This window comes from Rana temporaria, chromosome 5 (assembly GCF_905171775.1).
Source record: "Rana temporaria chromosome 5, aRanTem1.1, whole genome shotgun sequence".
Classification (NCBI taxonomy): domain Eukaryota; kingdom Metazoa; phylum Chordata; class Amphibia; order Anura; family Ranidae; genus Rana; species Rana temporaria.
This window is the reverse complement of record NC_053493.1, coordinates 224969267-224993058: the sequence shown is the minus strand read 5'-3', so window position 1 is coordinate 224993058 and position 23792 is coordinate 224969267. Positions and strand designations below refer to the sequence as shown.

Sequence of the window (23792 nt, the reverse complement as noted above, 5' to 3'; positions counted from 1 at the left end):
TTTTTTTTTAGCAACACTTTAAAGACATCATCCTTACAGTTTTTTCAGTCTCTGCTGATTAGCTAGTTTGATCAGTACTTTAGCTGATGAACTTGGCAAGTACCCATATCACCAAATCACCTCTTATACTTAAAAAGGAAAATATCCGATCTTCTTCAAATCATTTTTTAACAATGTATAAAGGTCTTCATTATCATTATAAATACATATATATATTTTGTTAATAGCTTACAAAATACAAGTGTGACCACCAAATATTAAAATGATCCATAAATCTTGAAATAAATATAAATAATTCTGGCATGCTACTATGCAGAAATATCCATGCTGAAGGAAAGCTGCAAAAATCTATTTAGCAGTGAAATCAGTTTGGCCCGATATGGCTTTAGCTGACATAAACTCAAGGGTAAATAAGCCTGGAGAAGGATGGTGATTTATGTGATGAACAGAAGGAGGATTTTGCAGCAGAGGAGATGCTCTTTCCTCAAATGGAAATTGAACACCGCTTGCTGATATCGGATTGCCAACAAAGAAAATCACATGAAATTTGGGTATCTATTCAGCCTAAACAAAGCCATTTCAATTCTGAGACATTCATTTTAAAATAGGACCATTTCCAGAACTTCTAAATTAAAATTTGATGCATGTAGATATTTTTTATTTTTTTTTCCCTCAGCCTCTGAAATATAGAGATTGTCGAATCTGATTTACGATTACGTTAAATTTCAAACAAAGGAAATCATTATACAGATGTGGTGTTTAACAAAGCTCTTTCCACTTCTCTGTCTGCATTCACTTGCAAATCGTTTTGCTGGTAAAAGCCAGCGTTCCTCTCAGTCCCTAACCTTCCCATGGTAAGTACTGCAGTTCTTTCAGCAGAGGCTTGCTGTGTTGTGTGAGAGAGGATTTTTTTTTTCTTCCCTTATTAATCAGGAGCCCTGAATGAAAGCCAATCACAGGCTGAGCTTCCCCTTGGCTTTGCTTTCCTGCCTCTTAGAGTTAAAAGTGATGCTGTGACTGTGAGGAAAAGACTGAGTTAGAATCAAGTAGAATCTTCCTTGGGAAAATACAAGCACAAATAGAGGGTAAATAGAAGCAAATGCTCAAGCTGTGGTGCTGAATCGGACAATACCACATTTCCAGATCAGCGGCAGAATAAAAAAAAAAAGGTAAGATATTTCTGTATACAATCTCTGCATTCAGCGTACGTTATCCTTTGCAAAGGATGACAGCAGGGCTTGCTGCATTGTGATGTAGATGAATGCTGTTTGTATGTAAGTATTGCAACTTTTAATTCAGTGTGTCTGTCTAATGTTTGAAGTGAATTCATCAATTAGGCAGCAGTTTTAAACAAACTGATGCCCTTTGTATAGTAGTGATTGTTCACCACAGCGCCGTTAACTGTATATCCATGAGTTTACTTAATGCAATGAGCCAAGCAGTGCATGTGTGTGTGTGTGAGTGTGTATGCATGTGTATTCTAGAAATGACCTTTGTCATTTTCTACACAATGCCATGGCTTATTTAAAAACTGCAGCATTCACCTCCAGTGAGACAAATGGGTCTGTCTAGTGTATAGTCAGGTACAGCTTCAGGTAAAATGCATTGAATGTTTAATAATCACTTTACGATAATGGTAGGATATTATGCCTACAGAACATTGCACTAAATATATGCTTTCTTGGTACATTGCAAAGTGTTTTGCTTAGATAGTAGGATGAATAGAAGGGGGGAACCCAGAGTTTGCTATTCATTTGTATTACAAGCAATATGCGTGTTATTTGTGTTATGTTCTTGGGTAACATGTGCAACATATCACCATGACCAAACACACGGACATGCTGCCCTTAAGCAACTGTTGATGGCATTACATGATCAGGAATTATTGTAACATAAGGATGTGCTACATGATCCTCGGTGCAGCCAGACAATCTAACAAGCCCTCTAGCCCCAGAATGATCCAGCACATGCAGTCATTGACAAACAGTACCCAGCTTCTTATAACTGACATATTATCTGTTCTGCTTTCACACAGATGGGGCTGTTTCCTATAATCTTCAGCTTTCTTTCTTGTAAAAGCATCTCTATTATACTAAAATGCACATCTATTATTTCCAATATGTGTCAAGATATATTATTTTGTACTTTCCCAGTCAGACAAATGTGCCCACTCAGACACAAATGGCTTTAGACTTAGAACTCAAGCATGCTTCAAAAATACTAATGTATTGGTGTGCATATACGTGCCTACATCCACACACTATCTATCTATCTATCCAAAATTTCAATGTGCCCTTCTGCCAAATGCCTGACACATATCTTTTCAAAATACCCCTCTTTGTTGCTTTTATAGCATCCTAGTGACTAATGTGCAGATGCATTTCTCAGTGACTCAGACAGATGTGTGTCAAAATATATATATATATATACTGTCTATTTCAGTGTAAGATGTAGTAAAAATGAAATCCTTTCTAAACCAGGCTTGCCATTGAGCTAAAAAAAAGTGCTGAACTTTTAGACTGCAGTGCACCTTCACAAAGCAGAATTACATATTTTATCTCTATGCTGCAAAGTTAAAATGTGTCATGCAAAAGCTATACTTGCCGTAAAAAATAAATAAGCAGCTTTATAAATGTGGTATAGCCTGAGCAGAAAGATAAATACTTTTTGGAGCATAAGCTGGTAATCTTGTTTGTGCCATGGGAACCCTTCTAAATTAGACTATTCCATCGCCTTGCCAACCTGTTAAACAAAAGAATCGAATCAAAGGCTCATTTATAGTCCATGAAGCAACTCCTAATAAAAAAAAATGAATGACAGATTGGAAGTTGTTTTGCCATTGTATATTGTTTCATATTTTTGTATTACTTTTCAGGACATTACAAATCAGCATGGAGTATCCTCGATAGGGCAATATTATAATCTAGCTTTTTAGAGACAGTCTCATGCTTGTCATAGACTGCTTTTTTTCTCTCCATCCTGTGGAAAATATTGCAAATACTAGCGCTCATTTGCGCAGTAACATTTCTACCTATGAAAAGAAAAACGCAAACGTTTGGAAAAAAAAAATCATGACATGCGCAATCTTATTGTGTGAACAATATTTATTATTGTGACTGATATTTGTGTGTATATATATATATATATATATATATATATATATATATACACATATATATATACACACACATGTGTGCATGTGCACATGTGTGGTGTACATACTATACATACAGTACATAATATATATATATATAGACAGATACACACAAACACTAGGAATCACTAGGAATTAAATACACAGAGTTATATATTCAGCTGAGGACAGTGTTTTCATATCCCCTGCCAGCTAGCTTTTTCATACCCACCGGGGAGTTTAAATCCTCAATCCATTGCTAACTCCTTTACAACCCTCTATCAAAGTAATTCATTCTGTAAAATAGCTTTCAGAGTAATAAGGTAAAAAATGTGTACTTGAAACTGTGTTGTTATGTCTTAATATTAATTTCTTAGTAAAGCACCATCAAAACAGGAAAGGTTAATTTGAAAATGATACCCACCTCTTCCTCACTTACAGTAATTCCTCTACTGGGAAATCACTAAATATACCCTACATTGTGTGTAACTAGACTGCTGAATATCTTTCCCCTCTTTAGCATACGGAGTGGCCATGACAATGCATTGCTTCATGCCACTATCTATTTGATTGGTTACTTTTTGCAGAAGCGGAAACATTGTGCTAGGCATGAAGCTTGCTTTACAGTAATATGTCAGAGGCTTCTGAACTAGTGGTCTTAACTGTAAATCATGCTTGGTTGCACTGTGCAATTGGGTAAAATATCATTTATACATTAATCACTCTGTGGCTAAAAATTGCTTATTATGATCCTTTTCTCAGTAGGGAGAGCAGACATGCTTGAATTCATTTCATTGTGTAGATAGGTTATGGCATGAATGATGAACTGTTCCAATTTCCAACCTACCATTGTTCAGTTAGAGACAAGCTAGGTAAATGTGCTGCTGCAATATAAAAGGGTAGTAGTGTTTACCATACCATAGTGCCATGCTTTGGCTGATACCATGCGTTAGACCTTTAGTGCCTATTCAACATTTGATAAGTGGCTAAAATTGTGTTTTTTAGCAAAGTCAAAATTCTCAAATATTTTGGTTGTATTAAAAAAGCCATGTTTAATCTGGTCAATCAATGGATTACTAATGGGATAAAAAAAGCTCTCATGGCTACTGAAACCATTGTCAACTTATCGATCTCCACAGTTAGGCTACACTGTGTATGTGTGTCACAAATAGAGGCTTTCCATCAATTTTTTATTTATAAATGTATATGTGTGTATTGATAAGCACAATATCTCACTGTGAGCTACTCAATATAAATGCACAAAAATTACAGCTTATGCAACCAGCTTATGAGCTCTATTTTTTTTATTGAGAAACGTCTATAGTCACCCCAGCTCACAATCTTTTAGAATTTTTTGGTCACTGGTGAATACTGGTGAATACAAAACTGGGCAAGATATCCACAAGATCATCAGAAAACCTCACAGTCTAAAGGTATTATATGCTAAAATGAGCTCTGTGGACACCTGCTGACTATTCTATTACAGAGACCTAGCAGCTGGGTTGATGTAGGGCGCAGCAGCAACTCTATAAGAGGTTGTGTTGGGCTATACAGATCAACTGCATTTGAAATGATGTAGTCACTCTTGTGTACCAGGGAATGAATGAGGCCTTAGCTGTAGTTTTGCTGTAGTTATTTCTAACATCATCTTCATGATAATTACGTCAGGGATTGTCAGAGATTTCTGTTGTTACCCAAGGATTACAGAGATTTTTTAAAGCCGTCATAGATGAATTTACATTTAAGCAGTGTCATCATGGTAGCATAGCATCATTATTTTATGCCCATAATGACATCACCTTGCTTCATGGCCTAAGTAAAACTAGAAAGCTATCTGTTTTGGGTAAATCATTGGAAAATATTGTGTGAGGATTTAAACAAAATATCTGCTTCTATACAGTAAACAACTTTGTTCAATGCACAAAAAAGGCCAGGGTGGTAATATAAGGGCAAATATCCAAACCCACATAGTGGGTGGAATGTTCAAGGCCTGCAATTGTATTGAAAAATCCAATTGAAGAATACAACACACGTGGTAAAAATATTTGTAAAATATTTGTTTCTTGTATACAAGATGCATTGGAAAATTCCATATGTCATAATGATTTCTTACAGTGATTGAAAGCATGTATTACTGTACCCTTTCATGGTTCATTTGGCACATTTAATGCCAAAAGGTTTACAAAAAGGACCATTGATAGCCAAATATTCTATAAATTGCAGTGTCGCTCAAAATGTAATTGTATACCAATGAAACGACCCATTTCAATTGATTTTTAAAATAGTTAAACAATAAAATAAAAAAACACATATCTAAGAATGAATTGATTAAAGGTGAACTATGACACATTATGGCCCACTTACTTCTTAAAGTGCCCTCCTCTAGAGATGCAACAACTATACTCACCCTCATTGCTTCCTCCATCTTGGCCTTCCTTGAATTTTCATTATTTTAGCTAGTCATTGCCATTGACCTTTCTGCACAAAGGAGATACTTCATCCCGGCATCTTACAGGTGAAAGGGTTGTACACTGAGCTGTGCATGGGTGACAATCAATGTAAAATTAGAAAACATTTAATAGCAAACAGGGAAATGCATTTGATGTCAGAGAGACATACAGGGGTTGATTTACTAAAACTGGTGCACTTAGAATCTGGTGCAGCTTTGCATGGTAGCCAGGTAGCTTCTAACTTCAGCTTGTTCCATTAAGCTTTGACCATAAAACCTGGAAGCTGATTGGTTTCTGCACCAGATTTTGCACTCTCCAGTTTTAGTAAATATCCCCCACAGTATCCGCCATAAAACTACCTAATAGCAATGTTCGTTTGTTTTTATAATAGAGCTTACATGTGTTAAAAAATACACCAGGAGATTTAATTTATAAGAATCTAAAGGGTAGGTCCTTTCTTGGTAGAGTAGATAGCCATTTTGAATTCCTTCCACAATTGTTACAGTCTCCCAACAAAGGAAATTTAAAAGGAATATACATCATTTAATCAAATCACAGGATAGTTTTTCCTTAAAACATGCCTTATTTGTCCTCCTGTGACCTCACAGAATGGATTTAAACTTTCTGCTATTTAGACTTTGATATTAAGAACACATTGTATGTTTTTTTTTTCTTGATTGGCTCAGTACATGTACTTTTTCCTTCAAACATAAAGTATCATTGGTTCATTTACATAGATGAGATATAATCTTTTGCATTCTCTTCCTGGAAACGCCTCTTAAACCCTCAACATTGTAATTTAGCTTGAGGCAAGTTATTCAACTTACACCTGCTTATTACAGTTCTTCCAATGAATTTTTCAGTAGAATGTTTAACAAGTTCCAGTGGGACCTCTGATGCATTGATAGTAAATGGGTCACGATAGTGTCTTAGTGCAATGTTTGTACTGCGTTTATAAGAATTTCTTATTTCACGAAGGAACACTGTGTCACCTATGCTATACTGAGCTTCCAGTTGATGGTCGGTTATATGATATGGTCACAATATATTTTTATAACAAAAAAAAGTTCAATATGCACCACTATGATTTTTAATGCTTGTCTTTAATTTGAATAGAGGACAACCAGCATTGTCTTTAATGACTCCTCCTGCCAGTTCCTTCTAAAATGGAGTACCATAACACACATTGCTTCTAGGTCTTCTAATAAAAACTGGGGTAAAAATATCTCTGTATACAAAGTTTCAAGTGCAGCTTTTAGTATTTCTTTACAAAATGTTCATTTTATTTGCCTTTTTTGTTCATTTAAAACATAACTGTTTACCTACAAGACTTCTTAAAGTAGAGTTCCACACAAAAGTGGAACTTCCTCTCATTTGTTTCCTCTCCCTCCATTGCCACAACTGACACCTTTCGGGTGGAGGGGAGCAGGATACCTGTCTTTGACAGGTATCCTGTTTCCACTCCTGGGAGCCACAGCCATGGATATTGATGTCACCGCTCGGATTACCGCTCAGCTCCTTCCTCCTCCCTTGTAGTCGGTCCAGTATGAGAGAGAAGCAGAGCCTCATACATGCGCAGTAGGTTTCCCGGCAGGAAGTCGTAAGGCTACACTGCCGGGTTCCCTTACCTGCAATGGCAGCGGCATGCACCCGACAGCTGATGGTAAGATCAGCTGCGGTGCCGACATCGCTGGACTCTAGGACAGGTTAAGTGTCCTATTATTAAAAGTGTGTAGCTGCTGGCTTTTCATTTTTGCAGTGGTGGGCGGACCTCCACTTTAAGTACTGACAAATCCATAACAGATGCTTTTCCCCTTTAACGCAGAACCCAAAGCTTAAATGATTAACACTTTTAGTAATGGGTGCTTTTGGACTAAATAACCCGAAGCTGTTTTGTATTTCTCACATATCTTTGGTAAAAACACTGGAACATATTTAGTAGTAGGTAACTCAGACTGTCAACATCTATATCTTACAGCTCTTAGGTTATGTAGCTGTACACTAGTCAATAATATAATATTATTTTAAGTCCTTTCCAGATTTGTTTTACAGACTGTAATAACTGAACAAGCGTATTCAAGAAAATTCCACCAATAATGTTTGGGAACATGTAGTCCATTGGTATGTAGCACTAATTGATTATTGTGGTTTATCACTAGTTTATAGTCACAGTCTGCTAACAAACATACAATAGCTATAAATTGTGTCACTTTTAATTATACAATGAATATTAATAATTTGAATAAGTGATGTCAATTTCCTGAAGCTTTGCTTTAGAATACCACAAAACCTGCTTAAATACAAGGTAATAAAATGCAATACAATATAGGTCTCTATGGGGTAATTGAAAAGTTCCAAGCTACATTTTTTAAATCTTGAACATTTTCCAAAATTATACAGATATGTAATTACACATTAAATACTAGATAATAAAAGCGAGTAACGTCTTTTTTTTTTTTAAAGACTAACTGTATTTTAATCTAAAATGGACCACATTTATAGCAAAAAGCATTGCAACAAAGATTGTATAATAAAACAAACTGGATTCAGAAGCTATATAATTTAAAAATGATGATCAGATTCCTACACTTTAGAATGCTGTAAATATTAAAGATGCCCGTAAACATGAAGTTTGTGGATGATTTTGTGATGTCCATTGCTAACATGCAACATTTTTACTGATTGCTCTCAAAATAGTTATTCCCTATATCAGGGAACAAACGATCACTGACATTGCCACAGAGAAGAACCGGTAAGGTTTGTTTACTCTCACCTCTCCCCGTTCTTCAGCTCCTGTGACCGATCGCGGGACACTGGCCGCGATCGGGTTCGCGGGTTTCACGGCCGCGGTCACGGAGCTTAGGACCTGGTAGGAAGTGCCCCGCCGGCGGCGCGATCGCAACCCATGGCTGGGCTCTTAAAGAGGATGTATATATACATATACGTCCATGTGCCCAGCCGTGCCATTCTGTCAACGTATAATGTCGTGCGGCGGTCCTTAAGTGGTTAAAACAAGTATATTTTGGATGAAATACATATGATATATTTGGGTAATTTTTGTTAGATGTACAGGGATGCTCAGAATCTGTTTCATAAAACCATTTTAAAGAGCACCATTCTAAATATTTTCATCATATCACAGTCAAATTTACACATTAATGTGCACACAGGGAGCATTGAGCAATTGTAGTGCTTTTATAACCAGGGGTTACCCCCACTGAACCTCTAGCAAAGAAGAAAATGGATCTATCTAGGTACCCAAAGAGTCAGTGCCTGTTCACGACTTGGGATCAGACTTGTGTCGCCCCAAGTCGCGCGACATGAGAAATTAGATTAAAGTGAATGAGAGCCATCTTAATGCACACTACTGAAGTCACTCTGACTTCAGAAAAGGTTCCTGTACTACTTCAAGGCAACTTCTAGGCTTGTACCCATTGATTTCAATGGAAGTTGCCGCCAAAGTGGGATCAGTGTCTTAACTGGAGCAACTTTACAGGAAGAGAAAATAGTTTTCTCAGGCAAACCCCTTCCTCCCATAGAGCTGATTATTGTTTGATTGGCCACTGACAAAGGTGCCTGTCTTGGAGGCAACTTGAAGTTGCCTCGAAGTTGCCTCAAGTTGCCTCACAAAGTCGTGCCGACTTTCATGTCGCTGTAGTGTGAACCGTCACTTACACAAATTGTGTAAAATTTTTTATTTTTTACATTTTATTTATACAAAAATTGGTTAAAAAGAGGGACACAAATCCGAAAATGTGTAATTGTTGAGTATTTCACTTGTCAATCAAGTATCGCTGTGGTGTCCCAGTGCACTCTACTTCTGTTTGATGGTAATTTTGGAAAGCAACTGCTTAGAATGTTGGGACACTTTCCATTAAACATAGAAAAAGCCAGGTGGGAAAGATCATCAGTGCTAATTTAATTACACAGCACGGACATCTAGAAGTACTGGGGGAATGTTCTGACTTTACCACAAGTTCACAATGCGCTGGAAGGAATTAGAGGCTTGCTGACTGATTTTATTGATGGCTGTATTAGCCCTTAAAGAGCATTCTAGACATCTAGCATTTAAGTTTTTAAAACTGACGTTTACGCGGTGATAAGATAGCTTAGCAATAATGCAGATGTAAACATGGCATTATTCAGAAACAGAACAAAATGAAAGCTCAGTAGCTCTATTTACAATTTTCTTAGCAGAATGCAAGCACAGAGAAAAAAACTTTGTAATAATATATTAAAGCTGAACTCTAGGCAGACAAAAAATCACAAATTAATGTAACTCTGTAATCATTAAAACATTATCAGATTTTTAAATATATATATATTTTTTAACTGTAAGCCTTTTAGTACTTGAATTTAACCTGGCATCAGTACAAAGAGCCACTCAGTTAATTAATGTGTTGACAAGAAGCGTGCTGATAGTAAGCGAAAGAGAAGTGATGAAGAAGAGATGAGCTAATTATTGTACTTATTTTCTTTTCACTGTACAGTTACAGGCTGGGAAGGTCCAGGATGACCTGGGCTCATAGGAATTGGATTAATTGATGTTGGACATCAAACTGAGGGCATTCTGTATTATGTGGAGGTAATCTTAGAATTTAGGATGAATATTACAGAAAGGAATTTTTTTATTTTTTGTATTTTAGTAGGTTTATATTTTAACTTAATTTTTGTATAGCATTCTGCTCTAATTGACCTATCATATACAAATAAGAATAAACTAAACTTTTTTTTTTTTTTTACTCTGTCCTGTAATCTTTTAGCTTCTCTCAAAGTGTTCATGTAAAATCTATTTGAGTAATAATGATGGAAAGAACTATAATGCTGCCTGTTGCTACCCACAGAAAAGGGGGGGGGGGGTCACTGGTAAGTTCTGGTAAATGGGCAAAGTTTATAATAAACAGTTGCCAAAAAGTAGTAAAGATGGTGCTGCTTCTCAAATGCAGGTCCTGCATACTAATGCGCAATGGGAAGTAGACATAAAGAAGGCACACCCATCTAAATGTAGGCTGTTAGATGACAAAAGCAAACACAAAAGTCATGCACTCACTGCATATGATGTAGGATAGGCATATCAAGTTGTGTAGAAGATCTTCAGGATGCTGGTTTTACCTTGCAGAGTTTGGCAGGCAAGCATCGAGACTGTGTACAGAGCCCAGCAGGCAAGCTGCTGGTAACTGCAGGGATCATCAGGGAAGCGACTAGAGAGTGATGTTGGAACTGTGAGACTGGCATGGAGCACAAGTCATCCCCCATGGCTGGGTGGCTTTGAGACAGCTTGCGCTCCATGCTACAGCCTGACAGTTCCGGCATCAATCTCCAGCTGCTTGCCTGCCAATCTCTGCAGTTACCAGCTGCTTGCCTGCCAATCTCTGCACACAGTCTGGCTGATTGCCTGCCGAACTCTGCAAGGTGAAACCAACATCCTGGAGACCTTCTACTCCACTTGACATGCCCATCTTACATCATATGCGGTGGGTGCATTACTTTTGTGTTTGATTTTCTCATCTAAGAGCCTACATTTAGATGGGTGTGCCCTCGTTTTGTCTACTTTCCATTTGAGTAATAATCCATTTATGGCAATGGAGCATGGTAATAGACAAATGAATTGAATTGGCTGGCACTGTAAATCAAAACTATTTTTCAACTTTGCCAACCTGATACTTAATATTCAGAACAAGGAGTTGGCTATTAAAATGGCATACGAAGTGACAAAAGATTAAGCCTTTGGTTCACTGATTATGGATTTTAAAGACAAAAAAAAATGTTTTATATTGTACATTACTGCTGCATTTGCATTTTTCTGAATTGCCATAAAATGAAATGTAGAATTTGAAGTATTGTACACCTGAATATTTTTAAACCTATGACACAAGAGTCCTTATTTACATTGCATAATTACTTCTGACATAGTCAGCTGACTTATATTTGACCTTTGCAACAGTAATTTACCATTATGGTATAGATGGAAATATGAGAATTCTGTTCTAGAAGGCTGTGCTCTATCTAGCAAGGAAATCAGTTTTCCTGAAGCAGGACCAGTAGGTTAGAAATACATTGTTTGCCATTTATAAAATATTTCCTATTTTGTTATATGTACAGTAATCGAAAAAGGATGATTGTGATTTAATATTAAATTATCCCGCTTAGCACCCCTGATAAAAATGATCCTAGCATCCTTTCCCCATGATGCACACTTACTTATCTGATGGTCTGTCTAATGTAATGAGTATAGCTTGCAGCAGAAATGTTCTTGCCACTGGACACATTTGCACAGTGAATGCTCAAATTCTCCCATGAGAGTCTCTCCTGGGGGTCCTGAGACTCAGGAGATGATCCCACATTTTTTTTTTAGGATTCATAAATACCAATATATATATATATATATATATATATATATATATATATATATATATATATATATCATACAATTAAACATACTTACCCTTTACAAATTACTTATTTTGATTGTAGAAAAGACAAATATTATTACTATTATTATTATTATTATTATTAATATTATTATTATTATTACTAACATAATATTTTATATTTTTTTATTAAAATACTTGTCTTTGTCATGTAAAGAATAAAACAAATGGTTCTGAGCTATACCATGTGACCCAAAGCCTTATGCCGCGTACACACGATCATTTTTCGGCATGAAAAAAACGTTGTTTTTAAAAAAGTAATTTAAAATGATCGTGTGTGGGCTGCACATCGTTTTTCAGTTTCTGAAAAACGACAATTTTTTTTTTTTTTTTAAAACTGCATGTTTTAACGTCGTTTTAAAAAATGTCGTTTTTCGTGTGTGGGCTAAAACGACGTTTTAAACCCGCGCATGCTCAGAAGCAAGTTATTAGACGGGAGCGCTCGTTCTGGTAAAACTACCATTCCTAATGGAGTAAGTAAGTTAGAGTGCCGTTGTACGTGTTGTACATCACTGTGCTTTGTTCATCATTTTTGAAAAACGATGGTGTGTGGGCAACGTCGTTTTTAATGATGAAGTTGGAAAAACTTTGTTTTTTGGACATGCTGAAAAACAAAGTTTTCTTTCATGCTGAAAAATGATCGTGTATTCGCGGCATAACATTCACAGGGTCTCTGACTTTCAGGAGCATTTTGAGTGTTTCACACTACTACTACTTTATATATTGCTTAGAGCAAAACCTTAGTATGTAATAAGCACATACAGTACACTATCTGCATTTTCGTACAATTGTATATAACACTTAAAGGCTAAATTCACCTTTGTTCGCCTTTTTCTTTTAATCCTAGTTTCCCTATGTACCAATATAGCATTCAACTATTTATTTATTTTTTTTTCAAAATAAAAACAGCTTTCCATTTATTCTACCCATGCTTATCTCACCCTCTTAATGGCTGTTCAAAACATGTAACCATTTCTTCTGCTTTACTTCTTGGGCAGACTTTAGGTCATGACACAGGAAAGAGTTGACCAGCTGAGGGTAGATGATGTAGGGTGTGTGCTAATGAGTTAAACTGGTCAACTGTCATGACCTAAAGTCTGCCCAGGAAGTAAGGCAGAAGTAATGGATAAATGTTTTTAAACAGCCATGAAGAGAGTAAGGTAGGCATGTGCAGAATGAATGGAAAGCTGTTTTATTTTTGCAAAAGAAGTACATAAATGCTATATTGGTACATAGGGGAGCTGGAAGAAAAAAATGCCTTTAAGGTTTAAAATTAACAAATACTAAAAAGGCAATCCAACACACCTAATTGGAAAAAAGAGAGGAGATACATCAAGGGTCACTCCGACATATGGCCCTGATCGCCAGTAGTGAGAGGACTGTTACGGTACCGTAACAGTCCTCTCACTACTGGCGATCAGGGCCCTATATAGGAGTGACCCTTGATATATCTCCTCTTTTTTTTTTCCAATTTCATAATTCAGGATGATGGTACCCACCCTATATTCTCTCTTTAACAATGAGGCAATCTCTTCCTATCCATATTATAATTTATTTTGTAATGTATATCAACAATTGGTTGTTATGGGTTACTGTACTCAAAAGTATTATTTTCTTATTGAATATGGCCACAAGTTACTCTAGGACAATTGCTTTTTTCTAAAAGGTATTTTGAAAATTGAGTTGATGAAAGTGGTAATATGTTATGAAGGTCATATTAACATAGGTCAAATAATTTGAGAGTGCAGGAAAGGTTTGGAATTTTACAATTATAGCTAATAGTATTGTAATAATAGGATATATATAATTGAGATGCTTTTGTCAACTCTTTGTTTCACAAGGTTAAAGATTTATCACATGTTTTTTTTTCTCAATAAGGACACTTCTCAGTAAATAGTTGATCTTATTTTAGATTAAGATTTTAATTCCACCACTTCAAGTAACCTGTCTTGCGGGAAACCTTGGATGTTATTAACTAAGAGTAAAGTTAAATTAGCCATGGACTCTATATTCTGAAGAAAATTAACTGACGAGTAAACAAATCGCATAATGAATGTAACACATCACACTACTTAGATGATGCTGTCACAGAACTAGTATTGCCCTAGGCTTAAGAAAGCTCACCTTAGATTGTATTTATATATTGCTGCAATGACAGTAGAGTATAACAAAATATTATAATGCACATTTTCAGTAGTTTCATAACATACATATTATGAGACTTCTGTTCCCTGTCATAGAACATGTGTTTATAGTCCTTATGTGGTAAAATTCTTTGCAAAAACTAAGATTAGAATGTAGGAGGTACCTTAATTCAATGTTGATGATACGCATTATTCACCAATGTTTCATCAGCATACAAATCATTTAAATGCATGAATTTCACTGAAACATTGATGAATAAAGCTAATTAGTACTGCCTCTACTTTGTTCATGTTACTTGGTGAAGCCTGCAATCAGCAGTTCACCTAGTCATCACCAGTTATTTAAATCTGCTTTAAAGAATGACTCCAGATGTTTTTTTTTTATATATAATGTAAAGAATAATATTAAAATCTATTAGTATTTATTGTGATCTTTGTTCCCACTGGAAGAATCCAAATTAACCGCCCTTCCTAAGTGACAGGGTACACCTGTTCTAGTAGATTCTGTTATGTGTGCATTCATATCAAAATCTCAACCTATTTTGCCATAGGGTAAGTGATGCTGAACTGATGTAAACTGATTTATTAAAATGCAAAGCTCTGTGAAGAGGTTTCGGGCCAGATTTCTTTTACGGATAACTGTATTTTAAATATCATATAATAAATGTAATCCCGCGCTTAGGAAAATACTGAGTGGAAATAAGCTGCTGCCCCCCCCCCCCCCTGATAGAGTCCCCAAAATGGATACTGAAGCAGAAAAAAGAGGGGGTGATGGCGCTGCCTGACCCTGAAAGGGTACCTAAGGAGTATCTCCAAAGGTGTGGACTATGGTGAATAACTACTGTATAATTTAATATGTATACCAAATTCCTTAACATAAGTGTAAGTAAATACCATAATACTTATAGTCCATCTGATAATACTATCATCAAAAATGGACATGTATCCCTACTCAGTAATACCTGTGTGGGGTCCAATCACAAGCAATAACTGCTAATGAGGACTATAGTGCAATAAGTGAAGTAAAATCCTGTGATGCAGCTTCTCACTAGCTGCTAATTATTAAACCGTGAGTGAAACAATCCTTATATCAATATATAAGTTATGGTCATATATATGTATAAGTCATCAATGTGAAAAACTCCAGAAACAAAATAAAGAAAAAAGTCCAGAAACAAAATAATGAAAAAAGTGGAAAAAGTGTATCAAATGTCCCATATACATCAGTATTGGAATTCCGTTCAACAGTGTTCAAATCGGTGTGCGATCTCACAGTGGAGGGTGTTGTTATGACATGACAGGTGATCTTGAGGTGATTATAGTGCTCCCCCACATGGGTCCCCACTCACCAGCTCCAATGACCCCTCCAAGGGGTATACAGCATATAGGTTAGATCTCCTGGACTTCCACTCCTATGTTACTCCACTCGCCAAACCGATTATGTGCAGGAAAAAAGCCCTCAGAAAGTAAGCAACGGCATTTATACAATTTCCTCAGAGAGAGAAAAATATAGCTCCCATGGTGTAGTATAAAAAGGTATTTTTATTTTAGCTAACAGTGTACAAAAATGATAAAACATAGGATAAATTAAAACTGGCTGATTCCTATAACCGGGTACTGCAAAATAAAAACAATTGGGCACAGTGCAAGCGCCAAGCTGGAAACCGCAGCGTGCGCTCCAACTGCGTTCCAGCTGACGGTACCCGGATGTGACGTAAGTGCGTAACTCCGCCTAATAAAAATCAATTGAATTTTCTGAATTGGCTAAATGCATGTCAGGTGCATCTAAACAAAAGGGATGCTTATTCTTACAGTTTGTTTACTTTCCAAGTTTGCTATAGAAAAAAAAAAGTAAGCCCTCAGATAGAAGTTGAAGAGTATGATCCTTGCAGTCTGTAGGGAAGCAGTGCAGAGGTCTGACTTTCCCCCAGGAGTCAAACCTATAGCTCTGCAATCAGCAAAGCTAATGCTTCCAGATGATTGGAAATCTCATAGCTCTGACTCAAGCAGCTGGTGTTTCAGACCTCTGTAAAGAGATCAGGGCTTGCCCACAGAGAGCGCTGGCCTCCCCTTTTCAGCATGCTGGAAGGAGACAAGCTCTTCTACTCAAGTTGTGGCTGCTTTTTAACCATGCCAGCAGCTGCATGCACATATGTGGCAGGTAGGGTTGTCACCTCATCCCTTTAAACCCGATCACATATGAATTGCACAGGTTCTGAAGCTGATTTAATCCAGATAATGCACCAAATGAGTTTAATTTCTACCTTAATCAGCTACAGAACCTGTGTAATTGATATTTGTTTGGTTACATAGTTACATAGTTACATAGTTAGTCAGGTTGAAAAAAGACACAAGTCCATCCAGTTCAACCACAAAAAACAAAAAAACAAAATAAAAAACACAGTAAAATCCTATACACCCAACTCCATACCCACAGTTGATCCAGAGGAAGGCAAAAAACCCCAGCGGAGCATGATCCAATTTGCTACAGCAGGGGAAAAAATTCCTTCCTGATCCCCCGAGAGGCAATCGGATTTACCCTGGATCAACTTTACCTACAAATCTTAGTACTCAGTTATATTCTGTACATTTAGGAAAGAATCCAGGCCTTTCTTAAAGCAATCTACTGAGCTGGCCAGAACCACCTCTGGAGGGAGTCTGTTCCACATTTTCACAGCTCTTACCGTGAAAAAACCTTTCCGTATTTGGAGGTGAAATCTCTTTTCCTCTAGATTATAACGAGATGAGGTGGCAACCCTAGTGTGCTGCCACATATATGAGTACAGCCAGAGCTGCAGCTTTGTGCTGGGAGTACACTAGCTCAGCTTCCCCAGAACTGTGATCATGCTGTCATTGACAGCTCTCGGTCACTATTTTCAGTTGGGAACTGGAAGCACAGGCTTCTGATCATGTGACAGCTAATCACAGTTATCACATGATTGGGAAGCTTAGGAAATGCCTAGCGGTGGGCAGGAACACAAACTATAAAACCTATAATGAATGTAGAGGACTTAGACTGACAGTATAACTGTGTTTAAAGAAAAAGTAAAGCCTCGTACACACGACCGAGGAAATCGATGGGCGAAACACATCGTTTTCCTCGTCGAGTTCCTTGTTAGGCTGTCGAGGAACTTGACAAGGCAAGTTTCTCCATTCCCTTTGAGGAAAAAGAAAACATGCTCTCTTTTTGGCTCGACGGGATCCTCGACAGTTTCCTCTTTGAAAAATGTACACACGGCCAGTTTCCTCGGCAAAAAAAAAATCCCAGCAAGTTTCTTGCTGGTTTTTGCCGAGAAACTCGGCCGTGTGTACGAGGCTTGTGGCTGACATTTTTTTCCAGCCCCTTAACACAATTCACTCTTGCCTGCCCCAGATACATGATCATCTAAAACTGACAGCTGTAGCCTTCAGTAATCTTTAACAATCTCCATGATCTTCTTGTTACTCCAAATGCCTGATCCCTACAGACATTTACAGTATAGGGTTGTCTCATTTGAGCATGTCCTGTATCTGGAGAGGATCCCATGGATGTTTATGGAACCATGTAGATAGTAAAGATTACTTTTGTTTTCTCTCATATATAGTATATTTCGTTTTATATCTAGATCCCTTAAGAAAATAGATTGTTAAAAACTTGTTTGAAATATATAAAAAATATGAACATGCTTTTTTTGCAAATATGTTGTAGTAGAGCTGATAAATGTATAACGCACATGATTTTACACACCACTATTATCAGTGCATGGCAGGTTAAGGCATATTGTTTTTGAAGCATCATAGTGTTTCTAGCAGGAGAATTTATTCAAACTCTAATGACATCAGCTGTATAAAATAAAACAGAGGAATTGGGTCTTTGACTGTAGCATGTGGAGTATGCTATGTAATTACTACCTTTTTCTTTAATTCAAAGATTAAAAGAGAACTATGTTCTGTTTTTAGATAATGAAAGACAATATGAACAATACTGCAAGAGATTTGGTCAAAATGCCAAGTGCTCATTAAGTGCAAAGCAAATTTGAATGTTTCACTGGCAATATAGTACATTTTATTTTGCTGTGTAGAACAAATGAAAGTGAAATGAAAGAGAATAGGCTTTTTAAGTATATGCCCAAAATGACACCTAAAAAAAAGTTTCATCAGTATAACAATAATACTGAGAATGATTTAGGTGGTGCCTACTGTTTATGAATTGACAATACTTAATGCCTGCTCTTTAGCCATGCAAATGCTTTAACCCCCTCATGACCAAGGCAATTACCGTATTTATCGGCGTATAACACGCACCCCAATTTTAAGAGGGAATTTTCTGGAAAAAATAATTAAAAAAAAAAAAACTTTGAAGAAGCAATCTAAGGGTCAGTGCCCATGAATGTCAATCTGCAGCCTGATTAATTAAATTAAAGAGTAAACATTTTACTTAGGGCTGTTACTGATCAAAATTTTTGTGTTCGATTAATCGTTTTTTTTTTTATTTGATTAATCAACTAATTTCGATTAATTATAAAGCACATACAGATCCAACTACTTTTAGCTGATCTCCTTGCAGGCTGATTCCCAGTGCAGCTACCAACCACGGGAAAAATGGATAGCAGGATACAAAAAACACACAAAGGCAGCGCTCGATGGGAATAGCATTAAAACTTTCATAGTCTTCAAGTAGGTAACCAAATAAATATTGCACTGGAGATAAAATCGATGTAGCTACATAAACTGTAAAAATGGTGCGAGTAATACCAAACGGTAGCAAAAGCAGTCATAAAAACATGTAGCTGAGTATGATACTGGTATAAAAATGTGTACAATGATACCACTGCTGAATCCATATGAGGAGGGGGCTAACATCAGTCCGTCAGCATGGAGATGTCCCGTGAAGGGAACTATCACAACTCCCAGTGGATGTTTGTAGAATCCCAGGTTGATAGAGGGAAGTGAGAGGGAAGTGTAACAGCCCTTGCGTGTGGCAGATAGTAAGGTCCTGCCATCATGCAGATATGAAGGCAGAGCAAAGGAGCCCTTCAGATGGACACGGCAAGCACCGCCGCTGTCCGTGACGTTACCGGATCTCCGACGGAACTCCCTAAAGGCCCAGAAGCCGGCGGAGAGGTGAGTACCAATCAAAAGAATTTGAATCGATCAAAAATATTTTGATCGATTAAAAATTAAAGATGAATCGATTAATTAAAAGGTTATTTCCACAGCCCTAATTTTACTACATGATGGAGATCTATGAAAAATTCACATGGCTGGTGTTTTCCAATAAGTGCAATAATGACATTCTTTTACCCTTCTACGGAAAACATTTAATTATTGTGAATTTCTTCCTCTATTTAATGCACTCAGTGCTTTCTTCCCAACTGTCTGGTTCGCTCAGGAAATGACAGAGTATATGTCAATATAAACCACTTATGCTTTGTACCTATGTACCGTATGCTGCGACCACACACATACCTCAGAGGGGAAGGAGGGGGACGAGCGCCAGCCGGAAAAATCACACAGCCGTCTCGGCTGTCACATCACACATACACAGTCCCGCCTCCGCCATCGGCATTGGACCATCTCTGGTCCAATGCTGGTGGCGGAGGCGGGACTGTGCGTGTGTGACGTGACAGCCGAGTGAGAGCCGAGAGGAGATGACGGCTCCGTGATTTCCGGCGGGCGCTCGTTCCCTTCCTTCCTCTCCGAGGTATGCTATTGTCGTATATCGCGCACCCACGATTTTCCCCTAATTTTATGGGGAAAGAAGTGCGCGGTATACGCCTGTTAAATTCGCTACTTTTTTTGTTTGTTTTTTTGCTTTACAACTTGAAATTTGGTGGGTGTTTTGTTTGCTTAACAATACTGTAACTTTGTAATTTCTTTGCAAACTCAATATAGGGTGTGTTTGAAATCTATAATAATTCTGCTTGGGGGACCATTTGTTTCTGTTTAATTCCTAACATTTGTTATATAATTAAAACCACTGTAGATATTTCCTATTTATCATGATTAAAAGGACCCCATACATCTTTAGCTTTTGATACAGTATATATCCCACAGATATGGTATAACAAATGTTATTCTAAAGGGTCATACTTCAGCTGTAACTCACTGAGGATTTGAAATCCCTATAACAAAACCTGAGCCATAAAAGTATATACTTCTGGGTATTAACAGAGCAGTATATTGCAAAACCAACACATCTTTGTACTGTAGAAATTTTACAAGAAGCTATCACCAAAAAGGGACATTTTATTTTACTTAACTCAGAGCAGATTATTTTACATGTACACCATACTTTTGAGAAAAATACCCTTTCTTCTAGATTTTTAGGATTTTTTTCACATATGGATTTCACATGTGGAATCATGAGCATCCTATAGGACCTATAGTAAATTATATCCTTTGCTGGAATATTTTCATGGCCCATTTTCCACCATAATGTCTTTGCAGTGACTCAATCCAATGTATCAAAAGCATCTGGAAAGGACAAACACTGATCAAAGAAGACACCTGCAATACTTATATAATGTAAATCTGGCACTTTTGAAAATAATTTTTAGTAATGATTTTTCATTTTAACATTCTTTAACTAGCTTGCCATTTTGATGGTATTTTTATTTTCAAAATATATTATTGTGGATGCCTGTGTTAATGGGATTAATTCTAAATTGGTTGTAAACCTCACATATACCCTGTGAAATGAAAAGCCTCAGATGATACACAGAGAGTAAACAAATATTTCTGCATAGGTTTTACTTGTTTATCTGCAGTCTTATTTTACCTACATTCCTCCACAGGGCAGATTGCATTAACAATCTTTCTTCATCTGTCAGGAGCACAGAGAAGAGGTTGCACTTAGAGTGTGTGAGAGATAATTGGATGAAATTAACCCCCCCCTCACTAAGTAGAATAACTGTGTTCTGAATAGACAAGCTGTGTGCTGAGCTCCCTCCCCGACACAAAATTGTATCTCATGTGTTGGGAAAACTTCTCAGAAGTGACTTATGCTGTTAACAGAGGGAAGAAGCACCAGAAAGAAACAACACTTAGAACTTAGGAGAGAGATAAGTAAACATTACAGATACATGTGGTTTACAACAACTTTAAAGTGTTTCTGTGGCTATTTTTTTAGTTTTTAATAGAGTGAGGAATAGTTTGAACCTGATCAGGTATTCTTTCTTTTGCCTTCTGTGGCCCTCCTTTGTTTTTTACCTGGTGACAATGGTACATGATTTGAGAGAAAATGTCTCTATCAAAGTGCATGTGCCACACTTACACGACCTAGAAAGAAGAATTAGGTTGGTTCTGATAATGTGGAAGATAAATTAGTTGGGATCTGAGTTAAGACTCGTACACACGACCAAGGAACTCGACGGGCGAAACACATCGTTTTCCTCGTCGAGTTCCTTGTTAGGCTGTCGAGGAACTCGACAAGGCAAGTTTCTCCATTCCCGTCGAGGAAAAAGAAGACATGCTCTCTTTTTGGCTTGACGGGATCCTCGACAGTTTCCTCATCGAAAAATGTACACAAGACCGGTTTCCTCTGCCAAAAAAAAAATCCCAGCAAGTTTCTTTCTGGTTTTTGCCAAGAAACTCGGTCGTGTGTACGAGGCCTGAGGCATCCTTCCATCTGTGATCCCCTAATGGAGATTAAAATGTATCTAACGCTAAAAACTAACCAAAAATAGTTTTTAGATTGGGTGGCTGCATTTGTTTTCTTTTCAGACTTTTTCCCTTTATTTTAACTGATTATCCTACAAATAAAACATTTACTGTCCCTGGGTTGCTTTGCTCACTCACTCCACTGTATCTATGGCAGGGGACATGGTTGCCCTCCAGGCAGGACTACAAATATTTCTCCCTTTATTCATCTCCTTTACATGGTGGATGCGAGATTAATAGTTTACATAATAAAGACAGTATTGTTTGCAGTTTAGCTCACATGAAGTGGCAAGAACACTTAATTTATGGTAAGATCAACAGGTATTTTCTATATTTGCTGAAAATGTTCTGTGCTCAAAAAACAGTTTTAGATATCCTCTAACAAAGATATAAAACTTTCTGCAGGAAAGAGATCAAACACAACACTGCAGAGAGAAAGCGTGTTACTTTCCATGTAATTATAATACTCATAAAGCTGAGCTGCAGCTTGCAGTTACAGAGTACTTGACTAAAAACAGGGGACATTTTTCATTATACCAAGTGTTCTCTGATTACTATGAGCCCATGATTGGGCAACCATGAGTGGAAAGTACATAGGGTGGTTGATCCAAGGCTTCTAGTAGCCTCCCCTTGAAGCCCAGTGTTCCCATCACACATGCACACACACACACACACACACACACACACACACACAGCAAATCATGTCTTATTTCCATATAAAACCTGATAGGGGATGGTAAAATAATTCAGGTAGAAATGTATTGAGGTACACAAGACAACTAAAGATTTTTGCACAGTCCTAAAGTGGCTACAGACATGTTATTGATTATTCAATAATCTGCTTGCAATGATAATCTTGCATAAGCATATAACATAGCTTGCATATTTTGCATATGTTATTCATATGTAGACTTTCTTTTGATCACTTTTAACAGTTGTTTTGAGCAAAGCTGAAATAATCAGACAGATTGAAAATGTTTCTTTGACTTCCAATATGGCTACAGCTCATGTAGCATAATTGAACTGAATTGAATATACAGCATGTTTTATACATTTTAAGTTTTTAGAAAATAAAAACTGATGCAAAGAACATTTGATCAAAACAATCATAAAATTCATTATTTGGATTAAAATAAAACAAAAGTGAAAAGTTATTTGACACAATCAAAAAGAGAATAGTTGCATATATGATTGAAATTCCAGCGAAAGCTAGAAACAGCGATACAAATTAATCATTAATTACCAGTTTAGGAAAGTTTAGGTAGTCTGTACAATTACCCGACAATAAAATGTAAATGTTCTCAACATATAACCCTGGAATACCAAAATGATAAGAAAGTTAGATTGCAAATGTTGAGGTTTATCCTAGTTTTCTTTGTATATGAGTAGAAATGTGTTTTACTTATTGTTCTTCTTGGTGCATTGCAGTTCTGTTCATGTTAATAGAACCCCAATGATCCTTGCTAACACATGTGTGTTTCAATGCATTGCAACATATCATGTGTTGTGGTACGCTGGGTATATAAAAAAAAAAAAAGAACACTTTTGGTGCAATTTATGTGCATTTGGCAGCCCATTCAAGTGAATGGGCTGCTCTACAGCAATGAACATTGATGCATGTAAAAATTCACACCATTTCAGCAATGCATTCTAATGCATGTAGAAACTCACACAGATGTGTGTACATGTGAAACCACCCTCCAGATTCATAGCATTAGTTGCTTATTTTGCATATGTTAAATTGTCATTGTTTCACAAAAGAACCCAATATATCATTTACAAATCTTTGTTTTTTATTAACTGTACACAGTTTATTTTTTGTTTAGTAGAAATGTTTTGTTGGTGAGCAATGGTAATGATTTTAGAGTGCCAACTTTTTATTCTACTGGTCTTGTGCTTTCAGAAAATGTATGATTTCGGGGGACCTTTTGCAGACAAAGTGAAATATTGCAAAAATGGTCCGGCCACCTGAGGTTAAAAGAGTAATGCATAT

General features: G+C 36.9%; 1 protein-coding gene across 1 annotated transcript in view; it reads left to right on the top strand.

Moving 5' to 3' along the window:
* Window positions 1–787: 787 nt before the first annotated feature.
* The window catches only part of LOC120940612 (cadherin-10-like), a 571924-nt gene continuing 548919 nt past the window's right edge, over window positions 788–23792 (top strand). Inside the window, exon 1 of the mRNA XM_040353567.1 lies at window positions 788–1169. The gene's annotated coding sequence lies outside the window, so the exon portion shown is untranslated. The remainder of the gene's footprint in view (window positions 1170–23792) is intronic.